At 39.4% G+C, this 15307-nt stretch overlaps 1 protein-coding gene across 1 annotated transcript in view; it reads left to right on the plus strand.

The window, feature by feature from the left end:
• The window catches only part of DCDC2C (doublecortin domain containing 2C), a 2319258-nt gene that overhangs the window by 999183 nt on the left and 1304768 nt on the right, over positions 1-15307 (plus strand). The gene's annotated exons all lie outside the window — the stretch shown is intronic.

Genomic DNA, 15307 nt, shown 5'->3' on the forward strand with positions numbered 1-15307 from the left:
GTAGACTGTATATCCGTTGTTTCAGATTTTGTATTCTGTCTGCAGGAAGATGAGCCATCATGGTGACTGTGTCTATTTCTGCTCCTATAAAAGTCACATATTGAGAGGGCGACGAGGCAGACTTTTCCCATTTTATCGTAATCCCTAGTTGAGTGCAGAGCTGGATGGTTGAATCCCTGGCTTGTAGAAGTAGGTGCCTGGCAGTGGAGGTCAGGAGCAAGTCATCCAGGTACGGAAACAGTTGGAATCCAAGATGTCTCAATTGAGCTGTCACTACCACCATGCATTTGGTGAACACCCTGGGGGCTGTGGTGAGACCAAAGGGCAGAGAACAAAATTGGTAGTGACTGGCTCCCAGCCAGAAGCATAAATGACTCCTCAATGCTCTGTCCATTTTTATGTGGTAGTACACATCTTGGAGGTCTATGGAGCACATCCAATTGTCTTTCCCCTAACAGAGGGAGTATATACTGCAGTGTTACCATTCGGAACTTGGACTTCTTCACTGATTCATTTAATTTGCTGAGGTCCAAAATGGGCCTCCAGTTCCCTGTTCATTTTGGCACTAAAAAGAATCTGGAGTAAGTTCCGAATCTTGTCTGGTCTGCAGGGACGGTTTGGATGACTTTCTTTTGAAGCAACTTTTGAAATTCTATGGTTGCTTGATCCCTGTGATTGGATGGAACATCTGGGATTTCCTTGGTTGTATGGGGTGAGAAAGAGAAGGGTATGGAGTATCCTCTGGTAATTATTCTTTGTACCCACTTGTCTTGGGTGATGTCGTGCCAGGCTTCTGGATACAAAGATAAGCGAACCACTTCAGGAGCGCTGATAGGGATGTCCACGAAAGGAATCACGGCCACCCTGGTTTTGCGGGCCCCCCTGCCTCTAGGGCGATGTCTACCACTACTTCCTCCTCCTCTGCCTCTGAAGGAGGAATCACCCTGTGCATCTGGAAACAATCTCTGAGATTTCTTGAACCACATTTTCCCGCCTCTATGACCCTTACGATATGGCCTAGAAGGGACGGAAAAATGTACTCCCATGGCAGAGAGAGTTTTTCCTTCCTGCTCACACCTGGTGAGTGTATCTTTTACCTTTGGTTCAAACAGAGAGGAACCATCAAAGGGGGTGTTGATAAAAGTAGATTTGAAGGGCTCCACAAAGTTACATAAATGCATCCAGGAGTGTCTCCTAAGTGAAACTCCTGAACCCGCTGCCCTACTCGCTTCATCTGCTGCATAAGATATCAGCCTCATGGAGGAGTTAACAATGGAGTTTAAGGTGGACAACTGAGCAGTAACCTTCTCAGGGACTCCTTCAGCTAATGTACCTTGAAGAGTATCTCCTAGCTCCTTTAGGAGATCTCTTTGAAGCATAGTAAAATGGGTGAGGTAATTCAGCGATCTGAGTGCAAATGCTGCTGAAGAGAAGATACGCTTCCAGTATCTATCCATAGTTTGAGACTCCTTGTTCAGTGGATGGACAGATGATGAAGTCTCCACCAGTTCCTTCTTTGTTTCTGTTGCCATCACCATGCCATCTACAGGCACACCTTTAGTCAAAAACTCTTTCTCTTTGGGGGCTGAAAGAAATTTGTTGGGCCTTCTGGGGACTGGTTCCACAGCATCAGGAGTTTCCCACAACTTTTGACTAACTAGGTCCAAGAGCTCACCGAAAGGTGGAGACACCCAAGAGGCTGAAGGTTGAGACCTGAAAGCCTTCAGATACACTGTCTCCTCATCAGAAGGGGTGGCAGTGGGCCAGCTGCCTCTCTGTTTCAGGATCTCTAGAATATCTACGAAGGAGATATCCTCAGAGGATGACCTAGGGCACCCTTCTGACTCCTCAAGGTCAGTGTCAGAGGTGATGGACTCATCAGGGGAGTCTACATGCTTCCTCTTGCAAGTTCTCTTCCAAGGAGGCTCCTCAGAAGGGTATTCTGGGGAGGTCTCTGAAGACTGAGGACCACCAAATGGGAGCTCCTGAGGCTGCGGGTGTCTACTGCCAAGAGAGAGAGAGAGATAGTGCTGAGACAGAGGTCAGAGCATGAGGGGGAAGAGCATCGGTACCCTTGTGTGGAGCTGAAGACCTAGACAGCACGCTCCTAATCATCTCGAAGATGGATCTCTCTGGCTCCGAGGACACTCACAGCTCCAAGGAAGCGGAAGTAACCCTCAGCTCCAAAGCGATCAGCTCCGAGACAGATGTAGGATCCGAGCCCAGTCTAGCCGATGCACCAAGAGGTAGGCTTGGAACTGAGGAAGTCCTGGTCCAAGTGTCCCTGTCGGGGCTGACTGGTGAGCTTCGGCTCCTAGACACCAAGGATGGCGTTGAAGGTGTCAGAGCAGAACTCGGCTCCAAGACAGACATGAGAGGTGCTGGAACCGAAGGTTCCACAACAAGTGGCACCGATAGCTCTGGCTTTGAAGGACCAACATGGCTCGGAGGAGGAACAGAAACAGGGAGCATGGTCTTAGACGGCTCCAGAACCAACTGAGTCAGAGCTGGCAGTAAATTAGCTAGCGCCGACGACTTCAAGAGTCTAAGCACTACTCTGTCTACGTCCTGTTCAGAAAGACTCTTGGAGGATCTGGAAGATAAGGTAGCTGACCTAGATCTCTGCAAAATGGGAGATCTGAGAGTTGGGGAGACCGACAATAATTCTCTAGACTGGCTCCAAGGTAAATGTTCAGTAGTCGGCTCTGAAAAATTTGGGGCTGACACTGGAGTATCGATATCAATAACCTTGACCAGCTCCAAGGACAGTGGAGCCGGAGAGGTAGAAGGTTTGTCCAAGTTTGAGATTTTCTGAGGAGGTCCGGATAAACTAGTTGGTGTGGGAGAATGTTTCTTGGCCGACTTGACCTTCTCTTTTTTTTAGAAGGAGACCTAAAATGTGAAGATGAAGAGCTGGCTAAATCCTTCTCAAAGGAAGGCTTAAGGAGACCATTCAGGATCAGTTTGTTCTTCCTTTCCTGGAGAACTCGAGAACTGAAGGATTTACAGAGGGAACATGTTTCCTGAAGATGTATGGCACCGAGACAGTAAACACAATTACTATGTCTGTCAGTTATTGACATTTATTGAGAGCATTTGAGACACTTCTTAAAACCTAAAGGTTTATGATCCTTAGACTCCTTAGACATGTTTTCACTAACACAAACATGAGGTAAAGGCAGGAAAAGAGGACAAGGTCCTCTAACTTAAATGGGCCAAACCCTGCAAAAATCACTGCACACAAGGAAAAAACAACGGAGGACTAGGTCTTCTAACTTAAATGGGCCTAGCCCTGCTCAAGAACAACACACAAGACAAGCAAAAAACAGAGGACTTGGTCCTCTAACTTAAAATGGCCTAGCCCTGCTGAGGAAACAACACCAGAGAAGGATAATAGAGGACTAGGTCCTCTACCTTAAACGGACCTAGCTGTAAACAGATAAGAAGCTACATCAAGAATTTGCTGCAAAAATTGCAAAATTCAACAACACGCTAACTACTAGCTAATAAGAATTAATAAAAAACACTGCACACAAGTATCAATTTTGTAATGCTATTCTAGTGGAAAATACAATATTGGAAAAAGGTCCTAACCCAAAAAGAACTTGTGCTAAGATATGTAAATAGCAAAAAAACTAGCACACCAAGAAAGGTATACCACTCAGGGACAAAACATCCTGTGGAAGCAACGGCCAACAAGATTTCAATAACAACTTGCAAAATTTGAAAAACACACTATTATTTTCTATCTATAATAACAATGACTAAGCTATATAAACTAAGCTAATACTAATATGAAAAAACTATCACTAAAGAACAATAATAATGAAGAAAAATCCGACTTAGCCACGGCAAAGAGAGAGAGCATTTCTGAACTCGTAGATGCGTCAAACGAGATCTGGGGATTCTTACTAGTGCACTGTGGGATACCTACCTTGCCACGAGCCAACTGAGAGACTTTGAGCTTTGTAATCGGCCAAGTCAGAGCCGAGGATCGGCTCTGAACCCATATGTAGAATGAAGGTGAGATAGGACAACAGAACATCATATTCCAGGAAGACAAAGTCCAAGGGTGTTGGTTAATCTCAGAAACAAAGGACCATATAAATGCCAAGGTAATGAAGGCTCTTACTTTAACATTTCCATCCTTGAATCACCATTGGGTTACAGGTCCTCTCTGAATCTACATAGACAACACCAAAGTCAAGTGGTGTAGTAAGCAAGAAGCACAAAGTCCTGTCACCTTTCCAGATTAGCCATGAATGATTGTGACATTGCTGTCCAGTACAATCTTTCCTTACAAGTCTTCAGACCATAAGCCTAACCATTTGCATGACAGGGTAGTGATTCCACTAAGTCACTTTTTCTCAGGGGACGTGATAAATGTATTATAGGAGGTTAGAAAATCTACAACAAGAAACTCTGTATAGTGTCACAGAAAGAAGCAGGATCCCTATCAACTGGGTACCCCTAATTTTATCCCATCAGAGAGAAGCACAGTGGCAGACTCCTGAGCAGATCCAGGGCAGACCCTCATAAATGGGTATTAAACAGGTCTATATTAGATCACCGAACACTTAAAAAAGTGAACGGTGATTGATCGAACTTATGTAAGCAAAAGCTTAAAATATCGAAGCAACAGAAACCCAAATTTTTTTCCTAGGGAAAGAATTTGGTTGTCTGTTTCTGTTGCTTCGGTATTTTCAGTGCTGTTGTAGAAAGTTATGGGTTGGGTTCAGGTAAGTGTACAATTGTGTGGATGTGAGTGTTAGGGCGGGTTAGGTGAGTTAGGGTTAGGGTGCGGGTTAGGTATGTGTGCGATTGTGTGGACATGAGGGTTAGGGTGGGTTAGGTGAGTTAGGTTTAGGGAGCGGGTGAGGTGAGTGTGCGATATTGACGGACCTTAGGGTTAGGGTTTGGGTTAAGGTAAGTGGATAGTTAGTGGTGTGTGTATAGTTCAGTGTAGGGTTAGGTGTCAGATTTTAGGTGTATGTGTGTGGATTGCTGTTTGTTTGGTGTGCTTGTGTTGTGTGTATGTGTTTTGGAACAACATTTTTTTCCCTAGGAAAAAAAAATCACTGTTCTGACAGTTTGAGATTGTAAGCTTTCACTTACATAAGTTTGATCAATCACTGTTCACTTTTTTAAGCATTTGATGATCTAATATAGACCCTATTAAACACAGTTTTCCTGACATGTCCATTAATAGAGCACTCCACAGGATGGATCTCTTTGCCTCTATTCAGAACAGGCAACTCAGATATTTGTGTTTCACAGTACCATGCTTAGAAGCCTGTGAGTTGGATGCCATGTCTTTCTCATGGAAGGAGAAATTCCTTTATGCATTTCCTCCTCTCCCTCTCATTCTCAAAGTTCTTCGCAAAATCAAGAACAAGCCCAAAATCTTGTTGGTGATTCCCTTTTGCCCCAGACAACATTGGTCCCCCTTCTTCTTCACCAGTCCAAGGGCAGTCAACATAAGTTACTTCAAAGGATGGACTTGCTCACACAGCTCACATGTTTTCTGATTCATCCAAATCTTCAGACCATAAGCCTAACCATTTGGATGATAGGATTTTGATTCTACCGAGTCACCTTTTCTTAGAGGATGTGCTGTAGGTATTACAGGAGATTAGAAAATCTGCAATAAGAAACTCTGTATGGTGTCACATAAAGAAACAGAATCCTTATCAACTGAGTATCCCTAATATTTTGTCTTTTTTGTGTGAGTTGATCCTTTCATGCCTCACATTTTCTTATATCAAAGTACATTTGTCAGCCATCTGTACCTGTCTGTACTTTTTATTTTTTATTTTACATTTGTTGACCGGGCTGGTCTAACTGGATATATGTCCATTTCAGTAGAGACCAAGGGTGAAAAGCTCCAGCTAAGCAACATTTTTAGCAACTTCAGGTACAGATAAGTAAAATTGTAACAATTTTAGATACAGTACTATTTTAAGGTGAATAATACAAATGTTATATAGAAAAATAGTACTATTAAAGTAGCAGATAATAAGAAAGATTGGTTGGTATAGATGGGAGAGGCATAGAGGAGGCTGGAAATTAGATGGGCATGGGCAATAGTTGTTCTAGCTTTTGGAGTAAGGAAGGGTTTAATCCTATAGAGGGAGCCTAATTTAGTTAATGTTAACTGTTTTAATTGTTGTGTTAATATGTGTGTCAGAGCTAAGATTATGGTCTGTTGTTACTCATAAGAGCTTGGTAGTTGGGTCACGAGATATGACAATGCCATAATTGGATATAACTGTGAAGTCAACTGGGGGGGACCTTTGTTTGGGAGTGAAGAGTAGTAGTTTTGTCTTTTTACGATTCAGGAGGAGGCTGTGCTGTAAGAACCAGCTTTCTACTATGTTAAGCACTGTTTGGGTAATGCACTGGAGTTTAGGTATAGAGGTAGCTGAGCATATTAGTGTGGAGTCATCAGCATATTGGATACATGTAGCTTGAGGAATTATTAGATTAAGATCATTGATGAAAATTGAGAAAAGGAGAGGACCCAAGATAGAACCTTGAGGGACTCCTAGGGTAATAGGAAGGTGAGAGGATAGATTATTTTCCCAAAGCACAGCCTGTTGCTTATTTTCAAGGTAGGATTTAAACCATTGTAAAGCCTGTGTATCTAGTGAGAGAGACTTAAGTATATTCAAAAGAAGCTGATGGTTGACCATATCAAAGGCTTTTGATAGGTCAATAAAGAGTGCTGAGGATAGATTATTGTTGTTTCGGTTATTGTTAATACAGTCGGAAAAGGATAAGAGGGCTGTGGTGGTACTATGGTGTGGCCTAAAGCTGTGCTGACAGTTAGCTAGTAAGTTATTTTGCAGTAGGTGTTCTAGTAGCTGGCGGTGGATACATGTTTCCATTATTTTAGCTAAAGGAGAGAGTAAAGCTATTGGGCAGTAGTTTGAGAGTTCAGTTGAGTTGCCCCCTTTGTGCAGTGGGATAATATGGGAGACTTTCCAGATAGGTGGGTTCATTCCTTTGGTAATGGTTCTATTTATAAAGATGGAAATAGGAAAGGCTGTTACTGATGCAGCTATCTGTAGATATTCTGCTGGTAAAAGGTCAGCTGATGGGGTACAAGGTTTTAGTTTATGAAGAAGAGTGCAGATGAGGGATGTTGGGACTGGTTATAAATGAAATGTGGGGGTTAAAGTAGTCAAGGAGGATGACAAACTTGTGCTAACAGGAGGTAATGAATTAGCAAGAGTTTGGACTGCATCAGTAAAGAAGGTATTAAAGGCATTAGCAATATGCTTGGGAGTTTCATAGGTAGATCCTGTTGGGGTGGGAGTTTTCGACTGACCTGGGTGGAGGAGTCTATTTATGCCTGCCCAGAACTTTTGAGGTTTGTATTGGTGGGTTTGCTGGTTGTTGTGGTAAAAGTTTCTTTTATCTAGAAGTATAGATTTTTTGGTAGCATTTCTCAGCTGTCTAAATGTTAGATGATCAGCTGGGTTTTTAGTTGCTCGCCATTTGGCCCAGATTTTATTTCTTAGTAGAATTTTGTGCCTTGTCTCTTTTGTTAGCCATGGAGCAGTTTTAGTCCTATTTCTCATTGAGCGGGATGGGGCATGATAGTCCAGGATTTCTAAGAATTTGGCATTAAAGTAGGATACTGCTTCGTCTAATTGGAGGTGTCTTAGGGGTGACTAGTCACATGCTTTCAGTTCAGTTTGGAAGTTAATAGGGTTAAAGTTTTTGTTGGATCGAATGGTTTTTTATAAGATTGGTTAGATTAACCACTTACTTAGTTACTTAGGTTACTTAGATCGACCACTGTCTTCACACTTTTTCTTGTCAAGCAGTTTTTAAAAGGCATCCTTCATACTAGGCTTCCAAAAAAGCTGTGCTTCCTCCTTGGAACATGAACTATGTTTTAGAAATCCTTACCCTTGTTCTTTTGGAACTTGTTTGTTAGTCATCTCTTGAATTCTGTACTTGGAAGTCTGTTTTGTTTGTGGTATTGAGTTTAGCCAGGAGGGTGTCACAGTTGCAAGCACTCATGGCTTCTCCACCCTTTTCATTTTTCAGAAAGCCATGGTAATCCTTAGGACTAACCCTTCCTTTATGCCAAAGGTAGTCAGTGAGCTCTTCTTCAATCAGTCCATCAGTCTTTCTGCCTTTTTCCTTCTACCCAGAACAAAGTGGAGAGACTTCTTTGCTTTTTGAACACCCATAGCTAATTCAGATTTTACCTTGAAAAAATAAAACAAAGACATTATAAAATCTGATTAGCTGTTTATTTCCTTTCAAGAAAAAAATTAGGTCTTCCAGTCTTTAAGCAAGCAATTAACTTTTGTTTCCTTTCGAAATGAGAACTCAGGTCTTCCAGTCTCTAAACAAAGAATCGCTAAATGTATTTCTAATTGTATTTCTTTTTGTTATTCCTTACATGGAAACAGCTTCCTAGTCTTGTTAAAGCTGACAAGAGCGGTTGCTTCCTCTGTACCTTTTTCAATGGTTTGGATTCTAAATCTATTCTTGAAGCAGCTACTTGGACTTCTACCTACACTTACTAAACATTACAAGACTGAAGTATTTTTACAGGGCAAGAGCTGGTTTTGCTAGATCTATTCTTCAAGTTATCCTAGACTCCATGTCAGCCTGTCAGTCTTCCAAACAATAATACTGCAACAGTGATCCAAGCAAGGCTATACAGTACAGTTGTGTAGAAACTTCCATACCAGTAGATGGCCCAACTGATGACTTTTATCCTTATTTTCCGTGTTCCTGTTTTATTTATCTATCTATCTATCTAGCTATATATATATATATATATATATATATATATATATATATATATATATATAAAACATCTCTATTTCTGCTTCCATCTCCTTGGTCTGGGGCAAGAAAGTCCTGAGGTAATTCTTATCATCATGTCGCTTACGTATCTTTCTGATCTTGCCTGCTGAAGTCATATGTCTTATGTACAGTGTGAGAGTAAGGTGCCTAGATTTTGATATGCTGGTTGGATGTATGGCTATCCTTGGCAGTATATCCGAACAGTCAATAATACTGCAACAATGATCCAGCAGGCATCTACTGTTTATTAAGTTCTTGTACAGTTGTACTTTCCTGTTGCCTGTAGTACTTTTGCTGCTGTCTGTTTTATTATATCTGTCATTATTAGTAATATAGTTACTGCAAGTAGTACTATTACTAGTATTATAACTAGAAGAAAAAGAATAGGAATAATTTTTTGATTTATTTTTGATCAATAATTTCATGCGACTTACTAATTTTTCAACAAAGGTAAGCAATACATTTGAGTTATTGTTTGCTAATATTTCATATAAGATAATAAATATAAAACACTTGTGTCCACTGGGTAGTTCAGATGGCATTTTATCTGGATTCACTGTTTTGATGAGTTCGTATTTAAAGCACCACTCAAAGATAATATTTGATAAGTCAAAAAAGTTTGACCTGAGTATAATTCAACAATTCAACTCCCTTGTTTTATCAATGGCAAATCCTGATTATATTACCAATAATTGGATATTTGTGAGTGTACATGCTCTGAACATCTTAATAAATATAGAACATCTTTTACTTATGAGATATGAGAAATGCTCTCCACCTTGGTGGAACATAACACATTATAAATTGTTGAAAAAGAAAAGGAAGACATTTAGAATATGGAAAAATATGAGTGATGCTGTAAAAAGAGCTTATGATTTAGTTAGAAGATTGAAGTGATCTTCAGGGTGGTGCAGTGGTTAGCATTGTCACCTCACAGAAAGCAGTTCTGTGGTTCAATTCTCTGCTAGAGTGCCTTCAGTGCAGCGTCTGCATGTCCTCCTTGTGTTCATGTGGGTTTCCCCCCACATTCCAAAGACATACATCTGGAGTGTTTCTGGGATCTGCTGAAAATGGGCTGTTTTGCAGTAAACAAATGTTAAATAATTAAAAAATATTTAAAAACTACAAAAAGCAAATATGAAAATATTTTTGTCTAATTTTTTGATGAAGAAATTCTGTTATTATGTTACTCCAAGGAAAAATAAAAAGTGCAAGTCCTATTGTTGTGGATAGTGTGGTAGTGTATGCAGATGTAAGATTGGCTGATGTATTTACTATCATTTTTTAGCATCTGATTATCTGAGTTGATTATTATGAGTCAGATATCATGACAATAGATGCTCATGATTGTGCAAATGTTAGTGTGGACAGAGTGAGTAAGTCTTTGGGCCATGTAAGACATGATAGTGGCATAGCTCTTGATAATTTACCAGGATCTTCCCAGGCCACTGCATTTCTGCAACTATTGCATCATTTTACAGGTGGTGCAGCGATTTGCATTCTCACCTCAGAAGAATTGGTTCTCCGGTTTGATTTTCAGCTGGGGTGCCTTTTGTGCAGAGTCTGCATGTCCTCCCTGCATTTGTGGGAACTTCCTCCCATGTTACAGAGACATGCATTTGGAGTGTTTCTCTCCAGGCCTTTGCTGAAAATTGGCTTGTTCCAGGTCAGACTTTCCTGGTAAACAAATATTAAATAAATAATAAAATGTTATATGATTATGTTCCCCCAAGCTGGAAACATGCTGATGTTTTACCAATCTATAAAGAGGGACCAGTGAATAACATCTCTAATTGTAGACCATTTAGTTTGACTCCATTGGTTGGCAAGAGTTGTGAAAGATGCCTTTTATCGGTAATGAATTAATTAACCAATTAGAGGGTAGCTTATTATATACTTTACAACATGGGTTTACATAGAACAGAACAGATAAACATTTACAAACTTAATTAATTTTTATGATCCTGTTTTCCAAGCACTAGACTTGGGATTGTATGTAGTTGTGGTTTATCTGGATCTATCCAAACCTTCCTGTAGCGTTTTGTACACTGTTGCAATAGATACAATGCATATGTAGTTGATTAACCTTTACATTATTAACCACTTATGGATGCAACACCAAGGTACTAATGAATATTGTGCAACATCACTGGAACATCTTGACATGTGATACCAGACTGAGTGAAATGTTGGGTGATAGATGTCTTTTCTCATTCAGGAAAGGTAAAAATCTTGCTGCATTCTTTAACCACTTCAGACATGGGCAACCTCCTAGTATAAAATCAACCCAAGCTACTTTGTCAGGTGATCCCTTAACTGGTTGCCATCCTTGTGGCCATTGTGTTCACTGCCCCAGGATATTAAAAACTAAAAGCTTCAGCAGCCAAAATACCCCTCAAGTCTATGATATTCAATTTTTTGCTAATTGCACTTCTGATTGGGTGATTTACCTAGCTAGTTGCAACTGTTCAGCATTCTATATAGGGCAAACTTCCAGACCCCTTAAATTCAGAATATCTGAACATCTTAGCGAGATCAAACATCATAAACAAACTAATGCCCTTTATAAGCATACCCTGATACATAAAAATGCCATATTTAATTTCACCATCATTGATAAAATCACGAGACCCACAAACAATAAATTGGGTTAGCATGATTTGTTAAACACTATAGAGAAAAAATGGATTGTTAAACTGGGAGGTCTCTTTATACCAGGGCTTAATAAGCATCTTTAATTGATCACATGTCCTCTGAATTATGTGTTTAAAGTAATTCTTAATTTGCTGATATTCACACTGATGAAGGCTATGTAACTATACAGCCGAAACCGGTTTGTTTTTTGGTTAAGAATACTTTTAATAAAGTATTTATTTGGTGCCACTCTGTGCTGGTCTTTCTACTTTTTGATGTTCATTAATCTTTATTGAGACCGTACAGCTGCCGTACTCACAGAGTTTCCTGTTGTTTTAGTTATCTGGATCTATCCAAACCTTCCTATAGCGTTTCGTACAATGTTGCATTAGATACAATGCATATGTAGTTGGTTAACCTTTACATTATTCATTGGATATTGAGCTGGCTTGGAAGGAGATCTTAATGAGTCAGAATTAATATTTATAATTCATAATTGGGTACAGGTATCTAGAAGATTTCCACAGGGTTCAGTTTTAGGACCCATGCTATTTAATATTGTCTTTTTAATTTGATGGTTAAATCTTCTTCTATATGGATGGCTTAACATGCTAATGGTATTAAATTTGGATATGTGGCTACTTACAAGGATATAGATACATTTAATTTGTACTTGAGTTCAGTTGCCTCCTGACCAAAACAAAATGGGCTTTAACATTAATAAAGATATGTGTGGAGTCTTATACTTTGGAAAGCATAATGTTATTCCTAATGTGAGATCAGGATGTTAAGATTTACTGAATCTGTCACATCATAAGGATTTAGGCATTCTTGCTTATAACAATCTCATATTTAGACCTCATGCTCAAATTAGAAAAGCTAAGTTGATCAAGTAATAGGACTGATCATTAAAAATGTTATCTAAAACAGTAGAGTTTTATTTAAAAAAATGCTCATAACATATGTAGGCCCTATTATAGAATACAATGCCTTGTTTTGTATATGTAATAAAGGTGATCTACCTGTACTTGAGGATATCCAGCAGAAGTTTACACAGAGATTAATGGAGATTAAGAGCCACACATACTACTCTAGATTAGAACACCTTAGCCTGTTCTCCATTAGTTGTAGATATTTGCATGGAATGATGTGCTTAATTTATAGGGCTTTAGCAAATGGGAAGCTTCCCTTGTTGTTAAATATTGAACTGATGGATTCAAGCTGATCCACTAGAGGTGTTGATTGTACTTTTAAAACTGATAAAAGTAGAACTGCAATTAGGTCATAATTTCTAACACATTCTATGGTATGTTTGTGGAATAAGCTTCCTTTGTTCATTCATCAGTCTGGATCCTTGCAATTATTTATAAACTTTCATGATAATTGGGTGGTTCTAAATCTTTTTCATTTGTTAGAGAGTCTGCATTTGAATTGACTTCTACCCTAATGCAGTTACCACTTGAACTATGAACAAGCACTACTATTACTGCTACCACTACTACTGCTACCAATACTACTGCTGCTACTTCTAGCACTATCCCTATTTCAAGCACTGCTATTACTGATACCACTACTACTGCTACCAATAATACTACTGCTGCTACTACTAGCTCTATCACTATTACCTCTACCAATATTGCTACTAATAATCTACTTCTACCACTGCTTTGCTGCTATCAGTGCTATTGCTGTTGCTACTACTGTCCCTATCACTACTTCTAGCACTGCTATTACTGCTACTGTTACTACTCCTAGCCTTACTAACACTGCTACTACTAGTACTATAACTACTGTTAGCACTATTGTTGTTGCAAATATTAGTACTTTTATGAGTGCTGCAACTAGTATTTGTACTATGAATAATAGTTAAAAATGAAGAAGACTGCTTAGAAATTATATATATATATATATATATATATATATATATATATATATATATATATATATATACACATATATATATACCCTTTTAATAATAAAAAGAAACATAGTTAAGCACTTTTGTCTGAAATTGCCTTTGAGAATTCATCAGAATTAGCATAACTGCTGGAAACAATAGATCTGATGTTGTCATTTTCATTCATTCCTCAGTGAATGGGTTTGGGTCCAATCCTTGGATCCAACTTGGCCACCTTCTCTAGATTTTAGGATCCAACTCTCAAGTTCCTCCCTTTCCTATATTGCTCAGATCACTGTGATACTTTAGATCTCATTTGCTGCTCTATGGTTCAGTCGGGATTGAGATCTCTTGAGCTCGTTGTGGGTTTATTGAGTTTTAAAAAAATTACATTTTTTGTCTCTAAATCTTCTTTCCTTTCAGTCTTTTACTAGTATGTCCTTTATCCTCTATCTAAACTAGTTTAGCTACTAAATTTAAGATTTTTTTCTTGGTAATCTTTGCTAACATTGTTGGTAACCTTTCTTCCTTACTTTACCTCATTTTGAGGTATTTTCACTTTGAGGTATTTTCTTAGTTTTACCATTAGTGTTATAATTCTTTCCTTCTAGTTAGTATTAAAAGGAAAAAAAAAGTTCTTTTCCTTCTTTATACATCAGACTTTCTAGCGCCAGTTATTATCTTTCAGTATGGCTGAAAAGCCAACTGGCTTTAAAAAGTGCACTTCATGTGGGCATAAGATCCCCAACTCTGATGCCCACAGGGAGTGTGTCTGTTGTCTAGGCCTGGCACACTTGGACACCCCTGCTCCATCTTTGCTGCTTTTAATACCAGGGCCATAAGTGATAGGAAGACTAAGTTAGTGCTTAAAGGTCTCCTTCCAGCTTCTGCTTCTCTAGCTGGTACTTTCACATCAGGGGCTCAAACCTTCTCTCATACGCCAGAGGAGCCCAGGGAGCACCAACAAAACTCCCCTGCACAGTCTCCAAATTCAGTACTTCCTTCTGAACCTCCTCAGAATATTTCCAAGAATTCAGATCCAAAGTCTTTGCTTTTGATGTCTGCTGTTGCTAAGTCTCCTTGGTTCCATAGTCCTAGGTTTTTTGTCTCTAAATCTTCTTTCCTTTCAGTCTTTTACTAGTATGTCCTTTATCCTCTATCTAAACTAGTTTAGCTACTAAATTTAAGATTTTTTTCTTGGTAATCTTTGCTAACATTGTTGGTAACCTTTCTTCCTTACTTTACCTCACTTTGAGGTATTTTCTTAGTTTTACCATTAGTGTTATAATTCTTTCCTTCTAGTTAGTATTAAAAGAAAAAAAAAGTTCTTTTCCTTCTTTATACATCAGACTTTCTAGCGCCAGTTATTATCTTTCAGTATGGCTGAAAAGCCAACTGGCTTTAAAAAGTGCACTTCATGTGGGCATAAGATCCCCAACTCTGATGCCCACAGGGAGTGTGTCTGTTGTCTAGGCCTGGCACACTTGGCCACCCCCTGCTTCATCTTTGCTGCTTTTAATACCAGGGCCATAAGTGATAGGAAGACTAAGTTAGTGCTAAAAGGTCTCCTTCCAGCTTCTGCTTCTCTAGCTGGTGCTTTCACATCAGGGGCTCAAACCTTCTCTCATACACAAGAGGAGCCCAGGGAGCACCAAAAAAACTCCCCTGCACAGTCTCCAAAGTCAGTACTTCCTTCTGAACCTCCTCAGAATATTTCCAAGAATTCAGATCCAAAGTCTTTGCTTTTGATGTCTGCTGTTGCTAAGTCTCCTTGGTTCCATAGTCCTAGGTTTTCCCCAAGGAGCCAATATTGCCAAGGTTGAGGTCTCCCTTCCTTCAGGAGACTTCTAAAAAGTCTTCAAGGCCACCTTCCAATTCTTCCTCCATTAGGTCCTCCCAAAGTCTTTCTGAGGCAGAGGTGGATAGGATGATGAGAAAATTCCT

This window comes from Protopterus annectens, chromosome 1.part0 (assembly GCF_019279795.1).
Source record: "Protopterus annectens isolate FY-2018-M chromosome 1.part0, PAN1.0, whole genome shotgun sequence".
Taxonomy (NCBI): domain Eukaryota; kingdom Metazoa; phylum Chordata; order Ceratodontiformes; family Protopteridae; genus Protopterus; species Protopterus annectens.